General features: G+C 41.1%; 1 long non-coding RNA gene across 1 annotated transcript; it reads right to left on the reverse strand.

Moving 5' to 3' along the window:
* Window positions 1-10,676: 10,676 nt before the first annotated feature.
* Window positions 10,677-13,596, reverse strand: LOC131461609 (uncharacterized). The gene is made up of 7 exons (XR_009240531.1): window positions 13,501-13,596; window positions 13,342-13,413; window positions 13,176-13,265; window positions 13,007-13,082; window positions 12,460-12,561; window positions 11,195-11,253; window positions 10,677-11,102 (listed from the first exon to the last, which is right to left on the reverse strand). It is a non-coding gene; the product is annotated as an uncharacterized LOC131461609 (long non-coding RNA).
* Between the last annotated feature and the right edge of the window lie 3,778 nt (window positions 13,597-17,374).

Raw genomic sequence — 17,374 nt, forward strand, 5'->3', positions numbered from 1 at the left:
GACCAGGGAGATGGTTGTGGATTTCCGGAGATCCAGGGTGCACCCAGAACCAGTTCTCATCAAGGGGGACTGTGTGGAGGTGGTGCACACCTACAAATACCTGGGAGTACAGCTGGATGACAGGCTGGACTGGACCACCAACACAGATGCACTGTGCAGGAAAGGACAGAGTCGTCTGTACTTCCTTAGAAGGCTGGCATCCTTCAACGTCTGCAGGAAGCTGCTACAGACCTTCTACCAGTCTGTGGTAGCGAGTGCCCTCCTGTACACAGTGGTGTGCTGGGGGGGCAGCCTAAAGAAGAAGGACGCTTCACGCCTGGACAAACTAATAAGGAAGGCAGGCTCTGTTGTAGGCACAGAACTGGACAGTCTGACATCAATAGCTGAGCGACGCACACTCAACAGGCTCCTGTCCATCATAGACAATCCACACCATCCACTACACAGCACCATACACAGACAGAGGAGCAGCTTCAGTGACAGACTGCTGTCAATGTCCTGCTCCACAGAAAGACTGAGGAGATCATTCCTCCCCCATGCCATCAGACTCTTCAACCTGCATCATACATGACACATACACGCAAGCACACATGTACATCTCATCCTTTTTAACGCCTTTATATTTTTTTTTCTTTTTTCCTTTTTATACATATGTTTCAGTTCATATTTAGACTGTACATAGACTTGCATGCCTCTTATGTTTCTATCGTGTAACATATTCTGGAGCTGCTGAACTGTGAATTTCTCTGTGAGATGAATAAAGTATCTATCTATCTATCTATCAAATGCGTCTCCTGTAAAAAAGCAATATCTGTTTTAAGATGTTTTAAGTGGGAAAATACTCTACCCCTTTTTACTGGACCAGTGATCCCTTTAACATTCCAAGAGACAAATCTCAGACAAGATAACCCTTTTTTTGTAGTATTAGCCATAAAATTGTAAGTACATGGTAGGAAAGAACACTGCTTTGTAGAAGGACGTAATGTTACAAATGCACAAACAAAAGAACTCCTAAGAACGAGAACTAGCAGCGGGACTCCATAGACTCTGTTACTTCCATGTGACATAAATCTGTGAACTAAACACTCACTGAGCAGATGGGGCTCCTATAACTGCAGATGTGTCTACAATGTGCAATAGGCGCAACATAAGTGGCTATAGCTGGGGGCAGTATTACACTCATATCAACATTACTGTGCACTGGGAACAGATATAGCCGGCGTCCTCAATAAGTCCACTAACCGGTGGTAGCAATGTGCTCGTTGTAAAAATCCTGGGCTTTTTGTGGAGAGTCAGAGTATAAGTTCTCATTATGGAACGAGACCTGGAGACGGGCAGGGTGTAGCAGGCGGAATTTTATTCGTTTCAGGTAAAGAGAGTGTTTGATGGCATTGAATGCAGCCCGTTTTTAGCCAAAGGGAGGGTTGTTATCTCGGGAGGGTTGTTGAAAACATCGGGCCCCGTCACCGCCATCAGCAGGTTGGAAACAACTTCGTCGGGTCCTAATCTTTCTCGCTTCCTTCAGGTATGTTGATAATCCGCAAGTTAGAGCGCCTGGACCGATTCTCGAGGTCATCCACACGTTCCAGGAGCACCGTGGCTTGGGATTGCAAGGTCTTAACAACAGCTTCCTTCTCTGTGATTTTCACGAAGTTTTCACTCACCACAACTTCAGTATTAGTGAGACGGTTGTTAAATGACGTCACCTGTTGACCTAGTGAATCCACTGACTGCATCAGAGATTCAGTTGATTGTTGAATCAGGATAGCCATGTCAGCTTTGAAGCTATCCCGTTGTTTGCAGAATAGAGCCTCAAGATCGATCAAGGGGACTGGGTCGGAGTTGCCTCCGCTGCCGGCGCCTCTGCCCACCAGGTCTGGAAGCTCTGGCGCGGCAAAGGTGGCCATGCTAGCTAGCTTGGCTGAAATGCTAGCTGCTCGAGTTGTTACTGACGATTGAGGATTAGAATTTGAGGTGCTCATTACGTCGCAATACACTTTCCCACATAAAAACTAAGTAATGCGCGAGTTAGCCCAAGGAAAAGCACTGTTAAACTGGTAGACTTGAAAAGTAAATAAAAAGTTCGGCTGGAGCCCCCCGCTCGCACATCTGCTCTGTACCTCATCAAACTGGAAGCCCAGGCTGGCCATCTTTAACTATCATGTCCACCAGGGCCTCATCTGGCTTCTGTTTTCTTGACACTTTGTGGGAGAAAGCTTGCTATATAAACATGATACACAACATCTACAGTATATAAACACACACATGCATATCTAAAGTATATATATACATATATATTTAGCTTACAGTCAGTAATCCCAGTGTTGACAGGGTCACTATGCCTGGCAAGCAAGTGTCTGAGCATAGATGACGTGTTGTTGTAAGACAACTCTTGTGTGCAAAGCAAACACAGCACCTACAAGTAATTGTACATTTGAGACCCATTTAAAAATTAAAAATCAAATTCAATAATGGAAACATAGATTGTAGTCCATGAACTGCATTATACCTTATTTGGTGGTATAAGATCAAAATGATCTTATTGCTTGTACTCACCATAACAATCACTCTTCAAATCTCCAAATCTCAGGAGTAATGATGTGTGTTTATAGCTTGTATGGCGCCAAACAACTCAAATCTGTCAAACCTGTCAAGCTGTCATTGGCTCACAGCGCATTGAAACACTACGAACCAATGAAACGCACTGACAGACTATGAGCCAATGAAACGCTTCGAAACATTTTGAAGCAATGAAGCACTAAGTGCTTCGGTCACGTGACGCTGGTGTTTTGATACAAGCTCCGACAGCGCTTCGAATCACTCGGCTTCAGGAAGAACAACACAACCTCCAAAGCCTCGGTATCATTTACCAATCACTAGCGCTGATCTCCTTTTGTTCTTTAGTGTTCTTTTTTTTAGCCAATAGCTAAATAGCATTTATTCATTTATTCGACTTCACTTTGTGTATTAATTATTTGTCAGCACCTGTACAGCCTCCTTTTAGGAGTGGCTTAATGGCAGCTACTTTTAGGGGTTTAGGAAATGTGCTTGATTGAAGAGAGCTATTTATTATTTGTCGCAAATCTGTTTCGACAGCGTTCACAATAGTTTTAAAAAAGTCTGATGGCATTGTATCAAGACAGCATGTTAAAGGTTTTAGATGCTGAAATGTTTCCCCTATGGTTTTTTGGTCAACTAGTTTAAATTGTGACATCACAGTGGAGTTATTCCTGGGAGGTCTTAGGGATTGCATCATGTTATTGTTTTGTTGATTTATGTTGATATTTAACCTTATGGACTTGATTTTTTCACTGGAAAATTAAGCAAATTCATTGCATTTTTCTGTGGAAAGGAGTTCTGGAGCTCTCTGTTTAGGTGGGTTTGTAAGCTTATCAACCATAGCAAACAGAGCGCGAGTGTTGTTGATATTCTTATTAATAATTTCAGAAAAGTGTTGCTGCCTAGCCTTATGTAACTCATCGTGAAATTACAGAGACTTTGTTCGTAGAGGTCATGGTGAATGTGAAGTTTAGTTTTTACCCACTTACGCTCTGCTTTCCTGCATTCTGTTTTTAAGGCCTTTACCATCATAGTGTTCCTCCATGGTGTTTTCTGTCTGCTCAAGGTCGCCTTAGTTTTAATAGGTGCAACAGCATCCATGACATTTGAGATCCTCCAGTTAAATTTATCCAGGAGCACTCACAGTTGGTGTCATAGCTATAGCCTCCATCAACTTTGCACTGGTATTCTCATTAATGTACCTTTTCTTAACAGACACAGAGGTTAACTGAACATTTGGAATGATCTGTAATTTAAAAAACACACAGAAATGATCAGAAAGAGCGAAGTCCTTAATCTCAGCAGAAGAAATGTCAACATCTTTAGAGAGAACCAGATCCAGAGTGTGGCCTCGAGTGTGTGTGGCCCTTTCACATGTTATCTTGGAGGTCTATAAATGATCAAAAAAAGAACTTTTGGATCACCTTTTTATAAGAAACAGAGATATTCAAAAGAGCTAAAATCAACTAATGTAATTTCCTTGCACTGAAATACATATTTAAAGATGGCTAAAAAAGCCCCTGCCTTTCTTACCAGTTCGACACTTGTTCATAAAACTGAATTGTGCTGGTGCTGCCTCATTAAGAATAGTACCACAGCTACATTCAGTCAGCCATGTTTCACTGAGAAGTAAACAATCGAGATCATAGGTCATAATGACGTCATTTACTAACAGTGATCTGATATTGAGTAGAGCTAACCTTGTGGAGATAATAGGAGACACTGGTATATTTCCAGGTTTACATGCTATACTTAATAAATTGGCAGATTTAATTGAACCCTTTTTATTTCTCACCAGTTGAACCATTCTTCTGTTACCTATCATCACAGGGATTATGAAGGGTACCTGAACTCCATAGGGCCCTGACTCTTCCTGGGGAAGGACATTATTGGTATCAGTATTACAGCCTGGACCGGGCACATATCATTCAGACTCACAGATGATATGACTCTTCATGTTGGGTTGTTGGGGCTGGGGGAGACTCCTCATGTTGGGGTAAGGATGATGACGTTAAAGCCTCTCTCTGTCGGTGTGCTGTCTTTCATGGTCAGTCCTTATCTCAGGCGGTAGCAATTCTTCTCAGAACACTGTCTTCTCTGTTGTTTTGGATTGTCTCACCTCTTGTCCTCTTGTTGAAGAGACTCTCCTGTGTGATCACAGTGCAGGCAACTCAGTTTCATCACGAGTCTCCGGGTGCTGGGTTCTGCCTGTTAACCGCCTTTCCATATATGAGGGAAGCGATTTATCTTTATGTAATTTATGCTTTGGATTTCCACCAAGAGAGTTCCAGGGAGGACTACTGGTTGATTTACTGCCTTTAGCACCAGCTTCCTGCTTCTTGGTAGTGCTAATTAGCAGTCTGTTAGCCTGCTCTTGTCCACTGATTCGGGTCATCGGTAGAGTGGTTTAATTTCCATATAGACCATTTACCTCCACAGTGACTTCCAGTCGCTGCATTTTCATCTCCAGTATTGCTATCTTCTGGAGAAGTTTGTGGTAGTCATCTGTGGAAAAGGGAGACATCTTGCTGCTAATTAGCTTAGCTTAGCTGAGCTCCTCAATCCCAGTCACTATAGTGCAGGCTTGTGCTGCTGATAGGCCACACTCACGAAGTAAAAGAGTTTAAATAATAGCTGTAGCCTTCAGATACTTTCAAAAATTAAGCTCCCACTGATATAAAAGTATCCAGAACCTGCTTTCCATCGATTGTGTAGCAAAAGGACAGGATTGCAGTGGAGAAAAAAAGAAAGTAAAGCAAAGAGCAAAGCAGTGCACAATCTTCAAGAGAGGAGGAGACTTGTAAAGTAAGTAAATAAAATATTTTCGGGCCCAGGATTGAACCCTGTGGTACACCATTCCATGACTGATATTAAATATTTAACTCCAACATTGTTTTTCTCATTGTAAAACTATAAAAACCTCACAGTCAGATTCTCTGTCGTATGAAAGAAACATCATCACAAACACTGAGGTGTAACAGTGTGTGACTCCCTCTAGTGGATTTAGTGTTTTTGTACAGAGTTGTGGTGTTTCCTGTCACTGTGGGCGTCAGAGCACAGTAGTAAAAAGCAGAGTCTGTCACTGCAGCTGAGATGATCTGCAGATACACTTGGTTTCTCTCCTGGTTCAGTTCAGCAGTCAGTCGAGAGTTCACAGCTGCAGCTTTCAAAACCTCAGGCTCTTTAGTGTCAGTGATCATGAGAAGATAGTGAGGAGCAGATCCAGGATCCTGTCGATACCACTGGAGATTTTGAGCTTTCACTGAGTAGTTACAGGACAGAGAGACAGTTTGACCTTCTGCTGAAAACACCGCAGCTCTGTTGGCAGTAATATCATCTTCACAGCTGTTACCTAGTGAGAGAAACAACATTTGACAAACATCTAAACAGATGATCCTGGTAACAGTAGAGTCAACACTTATCAGAGATGAAGTGGTCTTTGAAAAGTTTCATCTTCAACTGAAGCTAAAAAATATCTTTGAGTTTGAGTTTTTTCTTGTGTGAATCAAACGCACCTAAAAGAGCCGAGAGGAAGAAAAGAGCAGCCAGTTTTTCCATGTTTAGGTCTGAGAAATGTAAGAATTGTTCATTCAGTGAGATGAAGCTGTGAGTGGTTTGTGTTTGGTCTGATGTTCACAGCTGGAATTTAACAGTTCTGTACTGAGCAGACATCTCTACAGTCAGTGGGAGGAGACTCGTCTGTCACATGATCTACACTTCTAAAGCTGCTCATCACAACTGAAGACAATCTGAACTAGATCATAAGAAACCACTGAGGTGTAACAGTGTGTGACTCCCTCTAGTGGATGTAGTGTTTTTGTACAGAGTTGTGGTGTTTCCTGTCACTGTGGGCCTCACAGCACAGTAGTAAACAGCAGAGTCTGTCACTGCAGCAGAGGAGATGATCATACTGATCATGTTTTGCTCCACTTTAATCTTCAATCCAGGTGTTGGAGATGATAATATGTTTCCTGTTCCTGAGTGAGACATGAGGAACTCTGGTGGTTTTCCTGGATGTTGTCGATACCAGAAGAAATTATCATCAGCAGCAGATTTGTGATATTTGTAGGACAGAGAGACAGACGTGTGTTCTGAAGTGAACTCTTCAGTCTTGACTGGAGTCAGTTCTTCACAGTTGATGCCTGAAGGAGAAAATAATGATGTCAAAGACAATTCACATTCACATGTTATTGGAATGAAAACGTTTTGTGTCTTATAATGTAACAAACCTGTTAGAGTGTTAAGAAGCAGCAGAGAAAATACAGAGTGATGCAGTGACAGCATGTTGAATAAAGGTCATGTTAATGGTTTGTATCTTGAACTCTGCTGAATATGGAAGCTCCTCTCTCCTCTATAGTTCAGTAACAACTCAGCTCCTCCCTGAATCTCTGCGTCTCCTCTTAGATCTGTATTTTCTCTTCTCTCTGTTACACTTCCTCCTGCTTCACACTAACTGCAGCATTTAGCTCAAGCTGAAGGTGGACCGTCTTTAGTCTGTTTTTGGAATAATTGTGTTTTTGGACATTTTCGACATAATACACAGAGTCATCAGCAAACATGTGCATCTAAACATCAGGACACACAGCTGTCAAATCAATAAACTATAAACTTAATCAAAGTGGGCCCAGTATGGATCCTTGTAGGACACAAGTGGACAAACAAATGGCGTCTGATTGAAGATCATGTATCTGAACAGACTGAGGTCAGTTGGAGAGAAATGATTCTACTCATTTAAGAACATCAGCAGAAAAATGAACTGTTTATAGATTTGATACAAGAACTTTCTGATTCACTTTATCAAAATCAAGAAACACAGAACCAACAAAATCACCTTTAACCTTTAACCCACAGAGATTTTAGTTCTTTCTTACAAATGATTGTTTGATGAACTTTATTTGAATGTAACAGGAACATCTGTTCACTGTACAATGAGAGACCACAGTTTTTCAACATTTTACAACTTTATTTTGCAGATAATGAACATACTTTTACCAAGTATTTTTAAAGTTTTAGGGCCAAATAAAAGTTATAAAGTTCTTGACTCCTCAATGTTTGAAAGTCTTAAGGACCAACACTTGATATGAATTAACCTTCTGCCATTATTACTGGACTTTACTGGAATTTATACTCATGAATCTTCAGTACAACAGCGAAGATGATTTTATTTTAGCTCAAGTAAGATCCACATTCAACATGTAAACAGAAAACAGGGTGGAGTGGCTCAGTGGTTAAGACCCTACCTGGTGTACGAAAGACATCATGGTCGCAAGTTCAATTCCACCCATGGCTAATTGTACTTGATTCCATTGTAAGTCGCTTTGGATAAAAGCATCTGCTAAATGACATGTAATGTAATGTAAAAAACTGAAGGACCCAGGATTGAACACTGTGCTACACCATAAGATATCACAGCTTTAGAAACCAACAAGAAAATGTTACAAAGCATTAACCAGTTCATGGACACATTAATCACATGGTATAATCTGTTTTTAATACTTTCTGTAAATGATTCCATGACTGATATTAAATATTTGACTCCAACATTGTTTTTCTCATTGTAAAAATATAAACAACTCACAGTCAGATTCTCTGTCATAGGAAAGAAACATCATCACAAACACTGAGGTGTAACAGTGTGTGACTCCCTCTAGTGGATGTAGTGTTTTTGTACAGAGTTGTGGTGTTTCCTGTCACTGTGGGCCTCACAGCACAGTAGTAAACAGCAGAGTCTGTCACTGCAGCAGAGATGATCTGAAGTTTGACTCCACGTTTGTCTTTAGACAGTTGAGTGAAGAACCTTCTTTTTGATTTCAGAGAATCTGCTGTTTTTGTCACATTAGAGGCTGAGATGTACATGAGGAACTCTGGTGGTTTTCCTGGATGTTGTCGATACCAGAAGAAATAATCACCAACAGCTATTGTTGTGTGATATTTGTAGGACAGAGAGACAGACGTGTGTTCTGAAGTGACCTCTTCAGTCTTGACTGGAGTCAGTTCTTCACAGTTGATGCCTGAAGGAGAAAATAATGATCTCAAAGACAATTCACATTCACATGTTATTGGAATGAAAGCTTTGTGTGTCTCATAATGTAACAAACCTGTTAGAGTGTTAAGAAGCAGCAGAGAAAATACAGAGTGATGCAGTGACAGCATGTTGAATAAAGGTCATGTTAATGGTTTGTATCTTGAACTCTGCGGAATATGGAAGCTCCTCTCTCCTCTATAGATCAGTAACAACTCAGCTCCTCCCTGAATCTCTGCGTCTCCTCTTAGATGTGTATTTTCTCTTCTCTCTGTTACACTTCCTCCTGCTTCACACTGACTGCAGCATTTAAGTCAAGCTGAAGGTGGACCATCTTTAGTCTGTTTTTGGAATAATTATGTTTTTGGACATTTTCAACATAAAACACAGAGGCTGTTTCTCAATACTCAAGTAAGCAAGTATGTACTTGCTTACTTTGGAAGTATATACTTGAGAAGTACGCTGGGAGTATATACTTGCCAACTACGGGAGTACACAAGTATGTGGTTGTTTCTCAATACTCAAGTATGCAAGTATGTACAGTATGTATTGTTCTGCTGTTTGAATGGTGGCTGGCGCCAAGTGCTGCAGCCTCATTACCTCCACCTACAGTGTTGATAAATGAACATATGAAATACTTTTAATAAATGCATATATGTTGTTATTATTTTTACATTTTAAATATTTAACTTCATTTATTAATTTATTTCTATTAAAATATACAATACAAATAATACAATGTGGAAAATAGATATATTACAGCATTGTAGAGTAGTATATATATACATATATATGTATGACATATGTACGTGTACAAATATATACTACTCTACATACTATACTATAATTATCTAATATGTACATATTATATTTAAATACAGATACAATGACTGTGCGACTTTAATATAAATCTAACATTCAAAGTTAAAATAAATAAAACATTAACAATATACAAACCTTCAAACTGTCAGGTCAAAAAGTTTCCATTAAAAACAAAATAACACGTCAACAACAAATCTATGGATCACACCGAGCATCTAATGACAGCAACGTCTGAGCCAGCGGATCATTTCATCAGGACAGGCCGAGGTAACGCTGCTCTGTGCCGGGCACAGTGAGCGCCGAGTGTCCGCAGAGGCGGAGCTGATCACCTCCGACAAACGTCGCTGCCAAACTATAAATACGTCATATCTTCATACACAAACCACATGTTTGAATTCTAAATGACTCATTTCTCGCCTCAAATGATGTTAAAACTTTGTTCCGGGACACAGAAAAATATTTATTTCAGATCTATATTTCTATTATTTGCTGCTATGCTCCGCCGAAATGTATTCTGGGATACATGGCCATCGCAAGTACGCTTAAGTCACCTCCGATGCATACTTGGTAAAAATGGGCGGAGCGAGAACACTTCCGGGTTTGAGAACCGTCCTCGCTGTTCGCTTACTAGAGAATTGGAACAGAACTGGGACTGAGGCTGATGACGTTTTCACAAGTACGGGAGTACGCAAGTACGCACAAGTACGCACAAGTATGGATATTGAGAAACGGCCAGAGTCACCAGCAAACATGTGCATCTAAACATCAGGTGGATGGTTACCTACTCGGAGACAGAGGGTACCCCTGCCAGCGCCATCTGCTAACCCCTTATCCTGACCCTGAGCCTGGCCCACAGCAACACTAGAACTTGGATCATTGCAGGACACGAGCCAGAGTGGAGATGACCATCGGGATACTCAAGGCCCGGTTCCAGTGCCTTCAAAATCTCAGGGCCACACCAGAAAAGGCTTGTGACATTATAGTGGCATGTGTGGTTCTCCACAACGTTGCCACTATTAGAGGAGAACAATGTCCTACTCCTTACCCCAATGATCCAGATAATGATCCTGACCCCGCTGCTGATGCACGAGATGGAAGAGCTGTTAGAGACATGATATGCTTTAATCATTTCTAACCCTGACCCATCACCTCCCCAGTGTCAAAGAACGACAGTATGCCTCTCATTTTATGAGGTCTGTTTATTGCCTACAAGGACAAATGTTGTACATTGTTAATCCTTTTTTTGTTGAAATAAGTAAAAATCATCCACCTGTGGTCCAACATTTGTATTTCCATTTTTGTCTTGGTGATCTGCAGCTTTATGTGTTCCATTTCTAGATGTGATTTATTGATTTGGGATTGTAAATACACCTTGTAGAGTTGTTTCACAGGGAGCTATAGGAACATAAGTTATGTTGAATTTCATAGTTCCATTGTCTACTTAGTGTCAATGCAAGTTGTGGGTCAATACTGAACAACAAATTACTGAGGTAAGCTGTGCTGTGGAGGTTGATGGGCCTTCTTCCTCATTGTAATTTCCAGCATTGCTTTGTTAGAGAGAAAGAAGTTGCAAGTTGTATTTTGGAACCTCACTATTAACTGAAACCATAGTTATTATTAAAAAAAATTAAATAATTTATAAAAGTGTTAACCTCAACAGGCCTCTCTGTGGCAGCTGATAAAGTGTTTCATCATCCTCCTGTAATGAAACACATTACATTCATATTACATCATAGTTTGTGTTACATTCTACCCATTATGACAAATCTGTGGAATATTAAGATTACTTACAATAGCATGGAGGTCTGTTAGGGCAGAAGGCTCCACGAGACAGATTACACCATCAGTCACTGGTAGAAGATGAAGATAGACAGTCAATGATTACCCAGAAAAGTGCCTAACAGTTTTTTTTCTTTTTTTTGTTATTTGCAATTGTGTGCAGGTCCCATCAAAGAGTCACCTTAAAATAGATTGATATAGAAAGAGGTAAGTAAAGAAAAAGTGGGACACTGAGGAGACTGAAGAGAGCAGACAGAAGTACAGGGAGATGCAGCACAAGGTAAAGGTAGAGGTGGCAAAGGCCAAACAAAGGGCGTTTGATGACTTGTATGCTAGGTTGGAAAGTAAGGAGGGAGAGAATGATCTATACAGGTTGGCAAAACAGAGAGATAGAGATGGGAAAGACGTCCAGCAGGTTCGGGTGATTAAGGATAGAGAGGGACATGTGTTGACAGGTGCCACAGAAGTAATGGGAAGATGGAAAGAGTACTTTGAAGAGCTAATGAATGAGGAAAATGAAAGAGAGCAAAGGGTAGAAGAGGTGACTACTGTGAACCATGAAGTAGCAGAGATTAGTAAAGCTGAAGTGAGGGGGGCATTGAAGAGGATGAAGAATGGAAAGGCAGTTGGTCCCGATGATATACCTGTGGAGGTATGGAAGTGTCTAGGAGAGGAGGCAGTAGAGTTTCTGGTTAGACTATACAACAGGATCTTAGAGAGTGAGGGGATGCCTGAGGAATGGAGAAGAAGTGTGATGGTGCCCATTTTTAAGAATAAGGGAGATGTTCAGAATTGCAGTAACTATAGAGGAATACAGTTGATGAGCCATACAATGAAGTTATGGGAAAGAGTAGTGGAAACTAGACTGAGAGCAGAAGTCAGCATTTGTGAGCAACAGTATGGTTTCATGCCTATGTGGCGAAATGCTAGGAGGTGAGGAAAAACCGACAACGCCACCTCAGGGAATTTCACCCCGAGGAAATACCTAAATAAAATCAATAATATAACCCACGTTAGGTATCCCCATAGACTAAGGGCACAGATTCAAAAAGCACTTGAGATGAGACGTGATTCCAACAATAGGTAAATATTTTATTAACAATCTTTAAAAATACCATTCATAAAAGGACACTATCTTAGTCTTAGTTGGGAACGAGGTATACTACCTGCCCACAACGCTCAGCTTAATAAAAAAAACACAAGGCTGGGCCAGGGCTGGGGGCTGAGAGGGAAATCTGAGACGGAAAAAGGGTCTTAATATACACCACAGTGATTACCGTACACCATCCGGATGACACCCAAGTGCTGTACAGTCGAGGGACCAATGACGGACACCACCACCAGGGGACCAGCCGCTATCTGCCCCTACAGCTCCTGCCCTGCACAAAACACAAAATTATCAGCAGAGTGAACGCCAGCAGCTCACAACTACACACACACACACGCACCCGAACCCAACTAATACAAAATGGAATAGAATAAATCAAAAATGAACATGCACATAAAACAGAATACAAAGAAATAAAACTATAACATGCACAAACACAATCTGAATAACTCACAAGGCACACCAAAATAATCTAATCAAATTAATTGAAACGAGAAAACATGCAGTAATTCAAATCAAACAACTTAGTCAAAAATAAACACACAAACAACCAAACAAAAATAAAGCAACTAACAAACTGAAACAATATTCATAACTATAATTTAAACTATCACAACATTGTAGTCGTCACGAAAGTAGTGGTAGTAGTAGTAGTAGTAGTAGTAGTTGTAGCGGCAACATGAACTAAAACAATAAAAGAAGAGAGGGAGACAGACCAGCAGTCGGCCACGGCTTGGAGGCTGAGGTTTCTACAGGGCCGCAGCACCGCGATTCACAGGCTGGCCCAATTACCTGCCAAGCGAGCAAAGAGCAAAAATACTCAATCTTAATGTGGTGTAACAATTTAAAAACACACCAGGATCAGCCTGCATATACAGTACCTACCAGAGAATAGCAGCGCAGCGCTTCCGACTCGTGAGGAGAGGGAGAGCGAGAGAGAGAGGGAGCGCACGGCTCACTTGCCGTCCACAGCAACTAAAGACCAAAAAGCCATTCAATCAGCGGCCCAACAAGAGCTTCCAGCGGCCAGAGCATAATGTAGCCAGCTTACCTTCCGACACTGATGTGTTCACCCACAGTGGAGGGAGCACACTTCAGCTCCGCACAGACAATGCAGCAGACTCTGCAAACAACAGAGTGGAAGCGTGACACCACTACCACTCGCCGTAACTTCATCACAGAATTTAATGATCCTACCAGCGTAACCTACCGCACAATTAGGGAGTATGGATCACCGATCTATCTGTCACGGCCACCCCAAACATCGATCTGACTGATCACTGTATCCGGGAGGAAAGTATGACGCACATCAAAGGCGCAGTCACCTGCCCATATAACAGTGGGCGGCACTGCCCCGCAATTACGCAATGACGCAATGATTGATTCTGTCCGTGATGGAGTGCACCCGTGAAGAATGCGGGTCACTTCATCTTGCCACACCTAGAAAGAGTACTACAGATGCAATATTTGCTTTAAGAATGCTGGTAGAGAAATACAGAGAAGGTCAGAGGGAGCTGCATTGTGCCTTTGTAGATCTGGAAAAAGCCTATGACAGGGTGCCGAGAGAGGAACTATGGTACTGTATGAGGAAGTCTGGAGTGGCATAGAAGTATGTTAGACTGGTGCAGGACATGTATGCCAACTGTGAGACAGCGTTGAGGTGTGCTGTAGGTGTGACAGAGAAGTTCAAGGTGGAGGTGGGACTACATCAGGGTTCAGCTCTGAGTCCCTTCTTGTTTGCGGTATTGATGGACAGACTGACAGATGAGGTTAGACAGGAATCTCCATGGACTATGAAGTTTGCAGATGACATTGTGATCTGTGGTGAGAGCAGAGACCAGGTGGAGGAAAAGCTTGAGAGGTGGAGATATGCTCTAGAAAGGAGAGGAATGAAGGTTCGTCACAGCAAGACAGAATATATGTGTGTGAATGAGAGGAACCCAAGTGGAACCATGAGGCTACAGGGAGTGGAGATAAAGAAGGTGGAGGATTTTAAGTATTTAGGGTCAACAGACCAGAGCAGTGGAGATTGTGGAAAAGAGGTGAAGAAACGTGTTCAAGCTGGTCGGAATGGGTGGAGAAAAGTGTCAGGGGTAATGTGTGATGAAAGAGTATCAGCCAGAATGAAAGGAAAGATATACAAGACAGTGGTGAAACCAGCGATGCTGTATGGTCTAGAGACAGTGGCACTGAGGAAAAGACAGGAAGCAGAGCTGGAGGTAGCAGAGATGAAGATGTTGAGGTTCTCTTTGGGAGTGACGAAGATGGATAGGATCAGGAATGAGTCAATCAGAGGAACAGCACATGTTAGATGTTTTGGAGATAAGGTCAGAGAGGCCAGAATGAGATGGTTTGGTCATGTACAGCGGAAGAATTAGTGAGCATATTGGTAAAAGGATGCTGGGGAAGACTAAAGAGAAGGTTTATGGATGTAGTGAAAGAGGACATGAAGTTAGTTGGTGTGAGAGAGGGGGATACAGAGAACAGGGTGAGATGGAGGAGGTTGATTCGCTGTGGCAACCCCTGAAGGGAGCAGCCGAAAGGAAAAGAAGAAGTATGTAGGCCCCTGTGTCCTGGGGCGTGGCTGGGTCCGATGAGCTCCCTCCAGAGATTCCCTCAGCAATGGGTCGCCCACTGTTCTGACCGAGGGCCATCTCTTCAGCCTCTGTGAGAGGTGGTGGACCTCCACCCGTGTTGCCTCAGCCTTTTTTTTGTTGGATACAATGGAGGTCAAATTTAAACATATCCAGAAAACACACATTTGTAGACTTGTATGTATAAAGGACATTTAGGTGTTGTGTTCATATAGACAATATTAAATACTGGCAGTGTTGTGATTTTTTTATTAGTACTAAGTACTAATTACTTAAGTATATCTATCACATGTATGTGAATGTAGGCACTAAATGCTGTTCAATGAGGGCAGGCCTAAACAACATCACAATTGCTTGTACTTAAAGTATAAGTATTTGAACTACATTTTTATATTTCATCTTTAGTTTCTGCCAAGTCCGTTTAGTGCCTGCTAGGTTGCACATGTGCACACAAACACACATATGGAATATTATTGTTGAATAAGTGGAACATTCAAGACAAAACATTTATTTTTTCCTCCAATTTATACTCATGCATTGATTCAGTCAGCAATGTTCTGCCATGCAAGCTCACGCACTTTTGCTGCTGCCACAGTATTGCTTTTTGTTTTTAAATATATGCTTATTTTCTGCATATGCAGTCATTAACATTTCCAACTCCACTGGGGAGAAGTAGGAGGATCAAGGCTTTCTGTGACTTGTTTCTATGGTGAATCATATTATCTGTGTTCCACTGATGAGGGCTTTTTATATCCTCATGCATGAGCTTCACTCAGGTTTACTGTGACTCAGAGTTTATTGAACTAAGTGTTATCACCTGTTCTGAAACAGAAAACTCAGTTTGACAGCTTAGAGTTGGCCAACCTAGAGTTAAGGATTTAACCTGCTTTCTGAAACAGGTCCAAGTTGTCTTTGGTCTGTTTTTGGAGACACATTTTTAGTAGAATGTACAGCAACATAGCAGAGATTTATAGATTCATAGTTTTATTTTGTCCTAACACAGAAACATGTGATTCTGCAGCAGAGTCATTTGTCTTAGTGTTGAACATGTCGTCACTTTCAAATACATGAAGAACACGTGTAAAATTGACCATCAAGAGTTTGTTATAATTGTGTTTTTGGACATTTTCTACAAAAAACAGAGTCATCAGCAAACATGTGCATCTAAACATCAGTGGACACAAATGACCTGACTGATAGTTATGTAATGTGGTTGCTGATCTGTCAACCTATGACCTGACTTTCAAACTGGGTTTGTCACTCATGTGACTCGGCCCACTGAGTTTCATGAGGCAAGGCAACTTTATTTATATCGCATATTTCATACACAAAGGCAACTCAATATGCTTTACATGAAACAAACATTTAACAGTAAGAATTGGAGAAATAAAAATAAAAACAATTGTATAAAAACAATTTAGAAAAAAACAAAGTATAGAAAAAATATAAAAGGAGAGAAATTAAATATAAGGTTGTAGCATATAAAAATGATTTGCTTCAAAATCATTAAAAGGACATTGCAGTGCAAATGAAAGATTACAATTTAAAGTGCTTTGAAAGAGCTTAATCATAAGCACAGGAGAAGAGAAGGGATTTTAACCTGGATTTAAAAATGTTCACAGTTGGGGCTGATTTCAGTTCTGCTGGTAGCTGGTTCCAGTTGTGTGCAGCATAACAGCTGAAAGCTGCTTCACCATGTTTAGTTTGAACTCTGGGCTCCACTATCTGACCTATGTCAGTAGATCTCAGAGCCCTACTGGGTTTATATTCTACTAACATGTGTTACGGTCGCTACTGGCTGCCGTTTAGCGTATATTCATTGTATTGTTTCCATGAGTGATTCTACCAGGCATGCAATTCCAGATGTGTGATTCTCTGTTGAGGATTGATCCTTCTGGAGCAGAGGCTGTCTACTTCCTGCTTCCTGTTCACTGGTGTCTGTGATTGGTGTGGCTGTGATTCGACTGAGTCTACTAATCAAGACTCTTCAATCAACCCCAGCTGCAGTATAAATAGTTTGTGTGCCCTCAGTTCCTGGCGGCTGTGAACCAGTGATCAGTTGGCCTCACCGTTGGTTGCATACCATTGTGTGTCTAGGAGTATTTACAGGTGCTGGTCATATAATTAGAATATCATCAAAAAGTTGATTTATGTCAGTAATTCCATTCATAAAGTGAAACTTGTATATTATATTCATTCATTACACACAGACTGATATATTTCAAATGTTTATTTCTTTTAATTTTGATGATTATTACTGACAACTAATGAAAATCCCAAATTCACTATCTCAGAAAATTTGAATATTACTTAAGACCAATACAAAAAACGTTTTTTTAGAAATGTTGGCCAACTGAAAAGTATTAACATGGAAAGTATGAGCATGTACAGCACTCAATACTTAGTTGGGGCTCCTTTTGCCTGAATTACTGCAGCAATGCGGCGTGGCATGGAGTCGATCAGTCTGTGGCACTGCTCAGGTGTTATGAG

The sequence above is a fragment of the Solea solea genome, chromosome 1 (genome assembly GCF_958295425.1).
Source record: "Solea solea chromosome 1, fSolSol10.1, whole genome shotgun sequence".
NCBI classification, from domain to species: Eukaryota; Metazoa; Chordata; class Actinopteri; order Pleuronectiformes; family Soleidae; genus Solea; species Solea solea.